Source organism: Erpetoichthys calabaricus, chromosome 4, assembly GCF_900747795.2.
Source record: "Erpetoichthys calabaricus chromosome 4, fErpCal1.3, whole genome shotgun sequence".
Classification (NCBI taxonomy): Eukaryota; Metazoa; Chordata; class Cladistia; order Polypteriformes; family Polypteridae; genus Erpetoichthys; species Erpetoichthys calabaricus.
This window is the reverse complement of record NC_041397.2, coordinates 267,278,580-267,293,714: the sequence shown is the minus strand read 5'-3', so window position 1 is coordinate 267,293,714 and position 15,135 is coordinate 267,278,580.

The window sequence follows — 15,135 nt, the reverse complement described above, 5'->3', positions numbered from 1 at the left end:
CATTTTGTCTATTTGTTTTTCAATGGTGCCACTATTTTGTGTCTCTGGATTTCATGGGCATCACTGTTTTGTGTATCTAGTCGACAAAAATGTTGTATGATAGCCATGTTACTATTTTACTCTATTAAGGAAAAGATTGAGCATCACATGTGTTCACCGTGAACAGACAACATGGGCTCAGACTGGGCGTTTCACTAACATGCTGGAATTTCTATGAAGAATCAATAAAATCATATGATCTGAGAGATGCATATAATATCATTTATCTTGATTTTCAGAACTTATTTGATAAGTTCCCACATGAGAAATTGGGCATCAAACTGAAAGAAGTGGGAATTCAGGCCACAGTGAGTAGATGGGTACAAAATATGATAAAACATAGGCAAAAAGTTATAGTGGAAAGAATCTTATCAGAATCAGATTATTTTCAAAGTGGCTAGTGGTAGAGCTGCTGCTTATTATAATATATACAAATGATCTGCACTGGAACATAAACAATTACCTGGTTAAGCCTGCAGATGATACCAGGCTAGGCTGGATGGCATATAATCTAGAATAAACAGAATGATTATGGAGAAACTTGAACAGAATGCAGAAGGGTGGATTTATGGCAGATGAAATTTACTGTAAGTAAATATGTGGTTCTCCATGTAGGAAGCAGAATTGTGAGATCTAAATACACAATGGAAGCTCTGAAACTTGAAAGTACTCCTTATGAAAAGGACCTAGGAGTCATAGTCAGCTCATCAGAAATCATTGAAATCTCACCTGGAATACTTTGTACAAGTCTGGTCTCTGGGCTACTAAAAAGATGTGGCAGCACTAGAAAAAGTCCAGAGAAGAGCGACTAGGCAAAGTCTGGGACAACAGGTTATATCTTATGAGAAAAGATTAAAAGAGATGAACCTTTTCAGCAATTGCCTCTTTTCAGCAATTGTAGCTTAAGAGGTCAGTCAGTCATTGTCCAACCCGCTATATCCTAACACAGGGTCACGGGGGTCTGCTGGAACCAATCACGGCCAACACAGTGCGCAATACAGGAACAAATCCCTGGGCAGGGCGCCAGCCCACCGCAGGGCACACACCAATCACAGACTAGGGACAATTTAGGATCACCAATGCACCTAACCTGCATGTCTTTGGACTGTGGGAGGAAACCGGAGCACCCGGAGGAAACCCATGCAGACACGGGGAGAACATGCAAACTCCACGCAGGGAAGCGGACACAGGTCTATTTACTGTGAGGCAGCAGCGCTACCACTGCACCACCGTGCCACCCAGCTTAAGAGGTGATGTGATCAAAATGTTTAAAACCTATGAAAAGAATTAGTACAGTAGATCCAGGCTTTTACTTCAAACAAAGTTCAACAGGAACATAGGGGAACAGTTAGAAACTTGTTAAGGGGAAATTTCACATAAACATCAACTTTTTCTTCACACAGTGTACAATAGATACATGGAACAAATTACCAAGTAGTGTGGTAGAGAGTAGGAGTTTAAGGACCTTCAAAACTTGACTTGATGTTATTTTGAAAAAATTGTGTAGGTAGACTTGCCATTTTTTGGGGGGGCTTAATGGCCTGTTCTCATCCAAATTTTTCTAATGTGTCATCATGCCAGCTTAGATATGTAAGATGGCTGTTCACATTAAATATAATCTGATCCTTGTTTTCTTTAAAGGAATGACTAGTAGAATAATTATTCTTTAGCAAGTAAATTATATTTAGAGAGAGAGTTTTGGTTTTGACGTAGTTTTGTTTCAAATGCGATTTTGGTTTGCCGTTTGATGTTGGTTACGTATTTTAACTTGTGTTTCTAGCAAATGTTCTTGGCAAATCTTTAGAAATGCCTTTAAAGAAAGACCTCAACTAAATCTCTAGCACTTCCTTAAAAAATATTTATGTAATAGAATTCAACATTTATTGTATTCAAGCATTAGGTATAATGACAATAAACTCAATTGCATTGAATTCAATTAAATATACATCTAGAAGTGCCTAAGAATATAAGTGTATTTTTTAAGCTGAGTTACATGATTTAAAAAGTTAATCTATTTCTAACACCAATTTATAGAGCTGGCTTAATCCAGTTTGAGGGTAAATCAGAAAAAAAAAATACAATCAACACAGTAGGCTACAAAGACTCTCAACGTGGCTACATTTCCTACATGAAAAGAGGCCATTTTTGAAATGTTTACTATGTAAACTTTAACAACTTGAAACAAGCTCAAATACCCGGAGATTTCTCAATATTTTACTAATCCCATACAGTTTCCCATTTTCAACCAACTAACAGAATTTCAGGTGTGATTTATCTATCCATACATGTTCAAGTTTACTGTTTAATCCAGTTACTCAAAGTTGTAGTTGAGGGGGCCTCCTCTGGCAGAACTGGGTGCAAGTCAGAAAGTAATCTTGAATGGGATGCCAGTCCATCATAGGGCACATTTACTCAAAATGAGTTAGGTCAATCACCAATTAACATATTTTTCATACCCTCACAATGTGGAAGAAAAGAAAATCCAAGCAAAAGCAAAGAGTATGTGCAGACGCCACACACACAGTAACCAGGCATGGGACTCCAGTCCCGGACACTGGATTTATGAGGCAACGCTGCCATGGTAATGGTCTCCAAAGTGTTCTTTCTTAAGGCTGTGTTATACTTACTTGGATCCTCACTCATTATTTTGCCATCAATCTGGAGAGCTGTCCACACATCTCTAAATTCTTCTGTCTGCAAGTGCTTTTCTTCTGCAAATGGTACACACATGTCATATCCAACCAGACAGTAACCCTTATGTGCAAACTGTGTGGCCACCACAGAATCAAAATCACAGATCAACTATCTTTTTTCCACCACATGCATAGGCACACACACTTCACGTACATAAAGAAAGTTGATGCAGTTATTCTTATTTATGTTTTCAGTTCAATAAAAAAATGATAATGATAGAAAAAATGTACAGTACATTACAAATTATTGTTACAGCAATATTAATTCTCACCAATGTGATTTTTCTAACACAAGGTGAGTTCTGGCTTGGTTACACATTGGTTGAAATCAAGGAAGTGTAAAAAGCTCATAAATTTAACCAGCTTTATTGTCATTGACATTATCTAAATGAAAAGTAGAGTAATCCTTTGTGAAAATCTTGTCATGATTAGTTATTAAGATGGTTTCTTTAGTGCTTGTGCCACACAAAAGCATAGTCCAGGGCTTAAATCGAGGCTATGGCACTACCTCAATACTGTAGGGTTTTCACAATACCACAGTGACAATGTTGGTTTATCTTTAGGAAATTCAGTTTCCCTTTAATATCCTAAAATCATCAACGTTTGGTAGCTCTACATTGACCAAATGTGAGTGAATCCTGTAATGAATTGCTACCAAATCTGCATATGTTCTTGTCTTATGGCTGCCACTGCCAGGATGGATTCCAGCCGCTGAAATCCAGAATTGGGTATGAAAGTATAGAAAGTAAATGGATGTAGAGCAACTAAAATAAGTTCCGAATGAGGTATACCATTTAGGTGGTTTGTGGGCACCTTTAAAAACATTAGCTTCAGCTTTAATAGGGTTGGCAAGAAATTCAAAAGAAGAAACATTTCAAAGATATTAAAAGCAGAGAATAGACTTTCATTGACAGAAACAACAGCACTGTAATGAGCCAGGCACACTGATACAAATTTTAAAATATTTTTTGTAATCTCTTTCAGGGGTTAATTCACAGTTTCATGTTCCAACAGAACATTAGGCGATCTTACTATGAAAGGCATTAATAATATACATTTTTAGCTTTTTTGTACTCCTATTACTTCTGTACAGAACTTGTAATTAGTCATTTATAGGACCATTCAGCCCAAAGTTTGCTCCAAATACTTTCAATATCTGATGAATGGTAGTACCTTGAGTACAGAGTTAAGCTTTCTGAGGAAATTCTAATTAAAAATGTGCATAGTAAATTAAAATTTACTGCAAATACAGTATGTCAAAACTGATGTTACATAATCACACTTCAAGTTTCACTTTATTTAAATTTTACTTCTCTGGATAAATTCTCTGTATAAATGTCATACTTGAATAAATATATTGAAATTTAACATTATATATTAAGAATTTTCTCTAAAATTTAAATTTGACTTTGGCTGTCTCCAAACTATGTTTTTGTTTAAAGACGCAGACATTAACATCCATTTTCGCCTTTAATCTACACTACTCTGATATTTTAACCCACGAAAACTGAGACTTTTGAAAATGCTCTTCAAAGCCATATATTTCTGAAAATACCAGCTCAGCATTACAGTTAGGATGGGTTAAGGCAGAGATTTGAAAACGCATTCCCTAGTTGTGCTCTCATTAGTTTCTGCTTATTACATGGCCCTTTACTGATTGGATCCTGCTCATTAAATTTTCTCAGCTGCTTTGAAATCTGTTATTTTTCAATAATCATTTCATCTCATCATCAGTCCAAATAAAACAATCTATTTGTTTTTCGTAATCACCATTGCTGATCTCCATTAGTAACCATAAGCTGCAAATGAATGTCTAGCAAGGAAGACACTTCCTTCCTCCTCCTTTTTCTGCTGATGTGCACATGCCCAGTGTAGGCAAATGACTATGTCATATGCGTTTTTGGATCTTTTAGTGTGGGCAAAGATACTTTCGGAAACAATGTGATAACATATGAAAATATGAAAATGTGTTTTTAAAGTGAAACTATAGTAGTGTGGATCTAGTCTTTATATTTTGAAAAAGTCTAGCATGTGATCATATGCCAACTTTTAATGGGAACCGGCTTGATGGGGACTCAGGCAGCAGTCGAGGTTGCACTAGAAGTCACAGTACATGTATTTCTCCACAGACAAAATTCACTCCATATAATTTGGATTGGCGGCACGGTGGCGCAGTGGGTAGCACTGCTGCCTCGCAGTTGGGTGATCTGGGGACCTGGGTTCGCTTCCCGGGTCCTCCCTGCGTGGAGTTTGCATGTTCCCCCCGTGTCTGCGTGGGTTTCCTCCGGGCGCTCCGGTTTCCTCCCACAGTCCAAAGACATGCAGGTTAGGTGGATTGGCGATTCTAAATTGGCCCTAGTGTGTGCTTGGTGTGTGGGTGTGTTTGTGTGTGTCCTGCGGTGGGTTGGCACCCTGCCCAGGATTGTTTCCTGCCTTGTGCCCTGTGTTGGCTGGGATTGGCTCCAGCAGACCCCCGTGACCCTGTGTTCGGATTCAGCGGGTTAGAAAATGGATGGATGGATAATTTGGATTTGACTTCACACATATTCATTCTGGCTCCAATATTCCAAAATTCAATGTACAGTATTTGCTTGTTTGTCATCTCATACTTGAGATACTCAGCTACATTCGGTATGTATAACTATTTTTATATTCATTCCATATAATTTGGACTTGACATTAAATATTCTGACATTGACTTCAAATATATTCATTTTGACTCAAATATTCCAAAATTTAATATACAATATTTGCTTTTTTGTCATCCCATACTTAAGATATTCAGTTACTATTTTTATATTATTATATATTGTTGAAATAACCACAGCACAGACTTATCTGTCCACCATAACTTATGTATGTCTCAATACTAAATAATTTGTATAAACATTTGAATTAGGTTATACTGTATATATATCGCATACTGTACATCATCTGCTGAAGTGAAACAGAAAGCCATACATAATATATTATTTAATGAGTCCTCAAAGTTTTTATGGCTAGCTGTAAGATGCAGTTTTATGGTTCCTCTACATTTAATTCCCTGACCAATCCTCTGCAGGATCTTTTGGTCGTATTAATCTACTAGGCTTGTTTTCCTTTACAAGACCTCAGAGATCTTGGAAATACACTCAACAGAAAGAATGACAGTTTTGTCCTGTGATGTCAGTTTAATCATGTTAGGTAACAGCTGAAGGATTCAGAACAGCCTTGGTTATGTCCACGGAGTGTTCATGTAAGAAAGAGAGACACAATAGCTCAATGTCAGTTGAGCAGGGTCATTCCCGTTGAAGAAGATCATTTCAATGCCAGGCTCCATTGCCATCATGCTTAATGTGCTCACTAGAAGTGTATGCCGTTATTGTTTTTCTGAACAATGTGATAGTAGAGAGCCTCAGCATACACTAATTATGATGAATGAAGAAGCAAAACACACTACAAGATTTACAATGTATACTCTGTACCACATTCAGAAAGGTGAAGGGTCTGACACATATAACGTGATGTGCAACTTCCACAACCTGTAGAGACAGTGGCTGAGTGAATAGTATATACATTTATTTTAACACTGCAGTATTTTGTGGCACTTCCAAATGCTGTTGTTCCAGAGCATACATTGCTTAGTCTTCTGGTACTGTGTGCTATGTTTTCATGTTTTTAGATTGGGGCCCCTGCTTTTGTAGAGATATATTAAGTTTGTACATATACATATTGTGAAAAGAAGGTGTGCTGTTGTAGCAGTCCTTCCAACAAAGAATGATACCAAGGTGGCCCTAATAAATATAAAATTATTAGTTTATTATTAAATGAGCACGGTGGCAGTAAAAAAGTAATACAGTAAAGGGCAAAAAGTTTAACACTGTAGGCTATTTGGGATTACTTGCATAGGCTTCCCTTTCTGCCAGGTAAGGTGGCTCACTCTCTTGCCTACCTGAAGGAATGCCCTCACTTCTTCATCTTCTGTCAGTCTGTCTCTAACTTTCTCTCTCAGTCGTTTGTCTCTTTTCCTTCTGCTAGACAGCCCTTTGACTTGTTACATAGCCAATCCTGAGATGGGGGCTGGTCTATAAAGTCTTGGGGCTCCCAAGTCACAGTGTCCTCTGGATGCCCCTAAAACAGAAATCTCTAGTTCCTCCTCACCTTTAAAAGGGCAACATGGTTTCACTCCTAAATCAGAATTGACAATTTTTTGCTCTCCTGCTCACCTTCACTGGCCTTCCCCTCTGTCTTATGAAAGGGTCAAGCATCTCTAGGTTACATGCCCTATAATAATACACCAGATAAACCAGTTACATTTCCTCCAAGGTTGCCGTGCTCTCATACTTGTTCTGGGGTACCTGCCCACTGCCCTTCTAAGATAACTAGCACACTAACTCTGCTGAAACTGCTCTCTGCTGATACTTAAGCTGATCCACCTGAAGAAGCAGCATTTTTTGAAAGATGAGGTCCAGAAAATAAGACACATTCAAAGATAAATGCAGTGATTGAAACCAAAGGTCAAAGTGCACTTTCAATAAGCCAAAAAACAAAACCCAAAAACTTTGGTTAAAAAAAAAAAACTTGCCAAAAAGTAGTATGCCTGAGTGAAAGAAATGAAACAAAATCACACTAGTCTTTTAGGAAGTTACTCACAAACTCCAACTGGCTAAATGACTGCCAGTGTCAACCTTTTAACCTCTCAGTATTTGATAACAGGTCACAACTACAGAGACCACGTCACCAACAACTGAGAAGCCGTGTCTTGATGACTGGTTCCCTCAATGCTGGCACCCATAACTAAATAAAATGGCGTAATTGTCAGAATGACACAAAACATTTTCATTAACATTAAATAAAGTTTTTATTAAAAAACAACAAAATATTTGGAATTCTCATACTCTAAACCCTCATAAGGGACAATTAATGAGCAGAAAATTTCTAAGAGAATTCAAAGCAATATCCTTTTTCCCAAATAGACATGTTCATTAACATCCTCAATGCCACAGTAGGTTGGCCTCCCAGTCTTACAGCCCTAATGTGTCTGGTCCCTGTCATGTGTCATCCTGTTCTGCCTTTCCATATTTTTGTGGTCTGTATGTATTGTGTATGTTCAGTAGCGTAGTGTGGGTGTCAGCCGCCCGGGGCGGAGGAAAATTCCGCCACCCCCTTATTTAGGTATGGTTCAAATTTTTACAAGATATTATTATTGTATTTATTGTGAAATTTTGCTGCCCCCTAAAAGTGCTGCCCGGGGCGGGCCGCCCCTGCCACCCCCACTACGCTACGCCACTGTGTATGTTTGACAGATGCAGTGTTTGTATAAGTGTGTACATATTTTAACAGATGGCCCACTTAAGAGGCATAAGAGGAGGGGAAAGTTTGACAGAAGCCAAGTACAGAAAAAGGAAACCACGGTAGAGAATGGAGAGCCCTTCTGTGATATCTCGTGTTGCAGGCAGAGTGAAACCAGACTCAGCTGAACAAGGTAAAGGGGCCGATTAGTGCATAACCCTGTGCACCTGTTGGATTAATGGCAAGGTGAGTACTAATTAGCTCAAGGGTTTAAAGACAGGATAAACATAGTATGGGGTGGAGAGAGAGAAAAAGATGAGTGAACAATTGAAAGAAGACGGAAGAACAGGAAGCGTAAAGGGTCAGAGAACCAGAGTGCGGGCGCTGAAGAAGAGGAGAGAACCTTCCTGTTCTTTGCAGTTTCCATAAGACCTGAAAGTGCTTTCCTCATGCAAATCCATAGCACCAGAAGTATTCCTAGGTCTGACTTTAAAGGACCCTTCCACCTCATCGCATGGAGTGAGAGTCTGGAGGCAGCAGACAAAGCTTATCTGGACAACTGGAAGAAAAAAGAAAAACTTTAAATCATCTGTGGGGGCTATATTTTGATAGTGGTTTTCTGATCTTAAAGGTACTGTGTAAAATTAACTTTATTTGAACCTGGAACTGTGTTGGGTCCAATAGTTTCAAGAGTTTGGGGCTCAGTGGTACCCCCCTACTAGTTTAAATGGTATCAAAGAAAACCAGGAGATGGTTAGGATTAGGGTTCTGCAGTTTATGCCTGAGAGAATATAAAGGTTTAGGTTAAGTTAGTAAGGACTGTGTTTGAAGTGGATGAGTAGGCATTGACCATTTATATACTGTGGAAGACCCCGATGGGGGCATAAGATCTTGTTTATCAGCTTTTTCATTTTGACATTTGCTAGTGTGGTGCTATGACCCTAATCTTACAGGCCCAATTTAGGTTGTATTCAAGAAAATACAAAGATGTAATGATCAAAGTCAGTACACAAAGATTCAAAATAGAAGAATTAAAAACTGCAAATAGGCCTGGCTATCAAGATAGATTGGTCACCGGTTGAATGACTCTTACCCACTTACTGTCATTACCTGATTTCATATTTAATTTTTGAATGCCTTTATAGTTATTCCTTTATGCATGTTCTTTTCCCCAAGAATGTTTTGAAAATAAAAGAAATAATTTCTGTATTATAATTTTACGTTTAAGGCCTTTATTTTGCTGCATTCATTTTATTCACTACCCTCACAAGCCTGCCAGGGCCTGCTGCAGAGAGGCATGCCCACAGCCTGATGCTGCCACTACTGTGCTTCATGGTGGGGATGGTGTCTTTTTGACAATGTGCAGTGTTTGGCTTGTTCAAATATGGCATTTAGCCTGATGGCCAAAAAGCTCAATTTTAGTCTCATTAGACCATAGAACCTTCTTCCAGTTGAGTTTAGAGTCTCCCTTGTCCCTTCTGGCAAACTCTGTCTGAGTTGTTATGTGTATTTTTTCTAATAGTGGCTTTCTCTTTGCTACTCTCCCACAAAGCTGCGACTGGTGAACCACCCAGGCAACAGCTGCAAATCTTAACCACTGTGGCTTGTAACTCCTTCAAAGTTCTAATAAATCTTTTCGAGACCTCTCCCACTAGTCCTCTTATTGTAGATGGTCAGCTCTGATAGATTTACAGCTGCCATACTGTTCCCATTTGCTAATGATTGATTTAACTGGACTCCAGAGAGTTTTCAGTGACTTGGATATTTTCTTGTATCCATCCCCTGAGTTTTCTCAGAGTAGCTTAGAGTGTTCTTTTGTCTTCATTGTGTCACTACAAACTGACCTTCCAGATACAAAAGTGGATTTATACTCAAGCCCCTTGCCTACAGGTGGATGATCTGCATTTAACTAATTATATGACTTCTAAAACCAAGTGGCTGCAACAGTTATGATTTAGGTGTGTCATAATAAAGGGGATGAATACTTGTGATCAGTTATTTTGTCTTTTATATTTGTAATTCTTTTAACCATTTTGCAGTGATCTGTTTTCACTTTAACATTAAAGAGTCTTTTTCTGTTTGATCAATGTCAAAAAAGCCCAATTAAATCCACTGTGATTCAGTGTTGTATAACAAAAACATTTGAAAACTTCCAAAGGGTGAAAACATTTTACAGACACTGCATGTGCATAACTCAAACCTGCTCCTTGATGTTCATTCTGGGTTTAAAGATGGCTCAATATATATATATATATATATATATATATATATATATATATATATATATATATATATATATATATAGAATATATTAATTTGAATTCCATTTTTAAAAAAAGTAATACTATGTTTGATTGGATCAAAGTGATGCACAGATAAGAAACTCGGAGATTATAAATGAATACATGTTAATTTCCAAATTATAGTGCGCTGGGAGTGAATAATAAAAAATACTTATTGCAGTTTATTATAATGTATGTTATTATTAGTCCAAGGTAACGTATAACATTTGAGATACAATTGGTCCCACAGTCACAAGTGAAGTGACTTACTCAGAGTGTCAGTAGCCGGATTTGAACCCACCACCTTAACTCCACACTACCTGCACCTCTCATTTATTATTATTTATACTGAATATAATTTATATGATCTAATATAATTGCACATATCATAAGTAATATTAAATATGTAACTTAAGTTATATATTAAATTTCCAATATATTATACCTTTATTAGGTTGCAGTGGAGAATTATAGGTTATCATTTTTGCGTGTGTTGGAGTAAAACAAAAAGTATGGCATTAAGTATTAAGTGGATGGAGAAAGAGAAAGGGAGAGTGAGAAAGAGAGGTGGAAACAAAGATTTAATGAGAAAAAGGAACAGGTAATAATTTTAAATGGTTGTCTAGGGAATAAGGTAATGATTTTAACAGATCTGATTTTCCCGGCATTCCTAAATTCCTGAAAGCATCTTGTCTCTGTGTGGCTATGATGTAAGCCACCGTATTTCACGGCCAAGCACAGGCGATGACACAGGCAATTTAGCTTGTGAGTTCTCTCTAACCCTGGACATGGTGTTGTGATTACACGCTTCAGTGAACCCTGTACATTCCGAGACACAGGAAAACCTTTCAAAATAACTTTTATAGAGTATAGCTCTATCCTTCCAGCTCCTCATAAACCACTGATAGATTTCAACAGAAGTGGATGCTATTAACTAGCAGATTACCAACTATCTGATAAATTCAAATAAAACAAGTCCATTTGAAAAGTAAACTTTTCAAAAAAGGGGAACTTGTTTCAGCATTTAGGGTTAAGTAGTCCTAAGTCATTTAAGTTCCATTACTGCTAATCATTCTTTATGTCTTTAGAAAACAATGTTGCAGATGCTTCTTGAAGTATGGAGTCCAGAACTGAGGGTGTATGTTTTATTAACCTGTGCACCACAGTAGCTTCCTTAGCAGTCATAATGCTGCCTTAGGTCCGTGTTTTTAGTTTATGGGTTGATAATGTCATGAGGAGTTTGCATGCTTTCCTGCACTTGCATACATTTTCTTCAGATACTCAAATGTTCAAACCAGAATGTTGTATGTTTTAGATGGACTGCTCTTTGAAAAGAATAAAAAGGAGTTCCTGAGTGGAACAGGAGGCTGACCCATTCTTAGGACTATATGACCACCAGATTTTTACATCTTGTGACTCTGAAATTGAAAGTAGCAGAATCATTCAATGGAGGAAGTGAACAATGAAATTAATTGTGCCACAACATCAACACTTAATTCAGAAAGCACATAGCTCAAAATGCTTTACGAAATTTCAAAGAAACAAATACAAGAAAATAAGAAAAACAATAAATTATAAATAAATAGATATATGGATAAATAAATGAAGTACCAAAATAGTAAATATGAATAAATCAACATACACTTAAATAATACAAATATATAATAGATATAGTCCTTCATTATGGATTTGTTTTTAAGTCTCTCGTGATAAGTCCAATGCTTAGATGGCTAGGGAGGAGAGAGGAGAGAGAAAAAATTTAAAAGAAAAACTCCAACTGACGAGATACTGGACACAAAAATAATCTGCTGATCCAAGGTCAAAAGACCACCTAGCCTCCACTGGGCATTCAACCTAACATAAATACCGTATACTTAATAAATCCTATTTTGATTTTTTTAAAGTTTTTTTGTAGTAGATTTGTGCAGTGGATCTTGTCAACAGTTGGACCATACACAGATACAAACACTATAAATTACAATACATATTTAATCTATCAGAAGTGGAACTAAAATGCAGTTATGAAATAAACAAATTTAAAAAGTTGGTTTTTAGAAAAGTGTTTTACAATGTTAAACAGTAGTAGCCTGGGGTATCTCTTTCAGTAAGTATTTCAGATTTTTGGTGCATAACAGGAAAAGACCAAATTCTTTTATGCGTTGCCCCTTGAATAATATGCACACCAACATTTGAGGATCTAAGATTACAACTGAGAATATAATGGGGTCAGGCACTTCCTAATCTATTAAGAAGCAAGATTGTTCAGAGCTTTATATACCACTTATAGCAAATTTATTAAAATTGACTCTAAAGTACACAAGGAACCAATGTAGCAATGCTAAAAGTGGTGAGATGTGCTCAGATTTTCATTTTCACGTTAAGATTCTTGCTGCTGCATTCTGGACTAACTAATCAACTGATGTCTGCCTAAGGTAGTCCTGGTAGGGGTATATTATAGTAATCTAGTCGACAAAAATAAAGCATGAGTTAATTTCTCAGTATCTTCCAGTGTTATAACAATGTTCTTAAATGAAAAAAAATGTATTTCTGGTAATAATATTTAATTTGAACTTTATATCTGAGTCTATAATAACTCTTAAATTCTTTACTTTCACCTTGGCTTTTAATGCCAAGTGATCAAGTTTATTTCTAAGACCCTCGCTTTTCCCATTTTTGCTAACAACTAATATTTCTATTTTTTTCCTGGTTTAGTTGAAGGAATTTACTACTCATCCATTTTTAAATGCAAGTAAAACTTTTGATCAGAGGACCCAAAGGTGTCGCTTTTTAATTAAATTTTAGCAGGCCCTGTAATATTGTCTAGAATATAATCCTTTTCTTTGATTATCATAACATAATAATGCAATACATACAAATTAGAAACATATAGCACACATAAAATTATATAAATTATACGTTAATGAATTTCATAGGGCATCTTTTTCATCTTATCTCATTTTCATGATTTCTACGGACAGAATGTCAAGCTGCAGCTGAGTTTTGAAGAGTATCCACTTTGGTAACCTAAGAGTTGCCTCTCTGTTGTTTGCAGATGATGTTGTACTCTTGGCCTCATCAGACTGGATCACGGCTGGCTGTGTTGGAGTTGGAATGGAAATTACCACCTCCAATTCTGTGGCCTTCACCTGCTACTGGAAAACAGTGGCTTATTCCCAGGCGGAGATCCCCTCAGGGTCCTGTTCATGATTTTTGGATGATAAAGCTTAAACTGCTCTCTTTTACTCTGGGTTTCACATTGTTCTGATTGTGTGCATGTTTATTTTTGTTTTTAATTTTTGTTAATTATGAATTATTTTTATAATTTACCTTCACTCCCTTGTTTGCTCTTTATTTACATCTTTTATCTTGATAATTATTTGCTTAGAGCTGTGAGGTTTGACATGTTTAAGGCACCTGTTGCCATTGCTTGAGTGCTGTGGCATTAGCTAACTCATTAGCAGTTGTTCTTTGGCCCTCTTTTGTGACTTCTTCTTTTTCTTATGAGTTTTTTAGTCTTTTGGACCAGTTCTGTTTTGGTTTGAATTTCTTGTTTTTGAAAATGGCTTGGTTTTTATGTCTCTATTGGTTTAGTGGACAAGGCCTTGTCATTTTTGGATTATATTCTTGTTCTGCAAGACAGGTACGAATTAATATAGGAAGCAGAAGAATACTTGTAATCAGTAGCCAAGCAAAGTTTGAAACCAGTGAATAAACTTGATTGTTTAACAAACCAAAAGCAAAGCCATGAACTGTAGTTAAAGTTCAAAGCTAATGATTATTTTCAACAGGATATTAAAAACAAAACTCATTCACAATGTCTGTCTTTGCCCATTACTCAGATAATCCGGAAACATAGGCTGATCTTACAAGCTATTGCGACGGTGATGACACATGTCACACATCATCTTTCATGATTCTTTCTCTGATTCATGTTTTTCCTAGTTGTGTTTAAATTTTATTCAGGTGTGTATGTATATTATTTATATAAATGGTTCATCCTTTTTTTTTGTTTGTTTCCAATCATAGCCATTTAATGTCATGTTAGTCATTTCTTATCTTTGGTTATCAATGACAGCAGTCCCAGAGTTCGTGTGAATTTTGTCATTGGCACAACAGTAAAAAGATTAACATAACAGAACAGTATCTTTTCAAGTTCAAAGACGAATTCCGATTAAAACATTTGTGCCCTTTCTTTCATTCATTTCTTCAAAAGACTGTGGTTACTGATATTTTATCTCTTTTGATTATTGTTTTTTGGGTTGTACAATCTCTTTATTAGTCTTCTAATTATGCTTGTAAAATGTTTCTTCACCTGGACATCCCATTAATTTTTGTTGCATTTCTTTGTCAACCTCATTACAAACATAGTTTGTGTTTTCATGTATGGTAATGAATGGTTTTAATAGTATTCTGTTAATACATTTAATTGTGCATTTGCTGCATGTACTCTGTGCCTGTACTTAATGATCAACACTATCTAAAAATAGACTGAATCATACTGAATATCTATTCCATTGTTCATTGCTATCTCTCACAAAAAATATATTTTTTTGTCACGAGTAAGATAAAAGATGAGATGCAGCTCTATGTAGATTAAAAAGCAAGTAACTTTAACATAATCCTGTTTACTACACTGGTAATAATATTTCCTTTACTTAAAAAATGGTTCTTATACCACAAATGGCAGTGCCTCACTGTTTGAGTTGGTAACCGAAAGGATTCCCCAAATTGACACTGTATGCCGTTGCTATATAATAATAAATGTAGGAAAGTTTTCATTGCCCAAAATAGCATAATAATCAAACAGTCCAAGTTCTGCAGTAACTGGCATTTGCTCAACACTGAAAGCC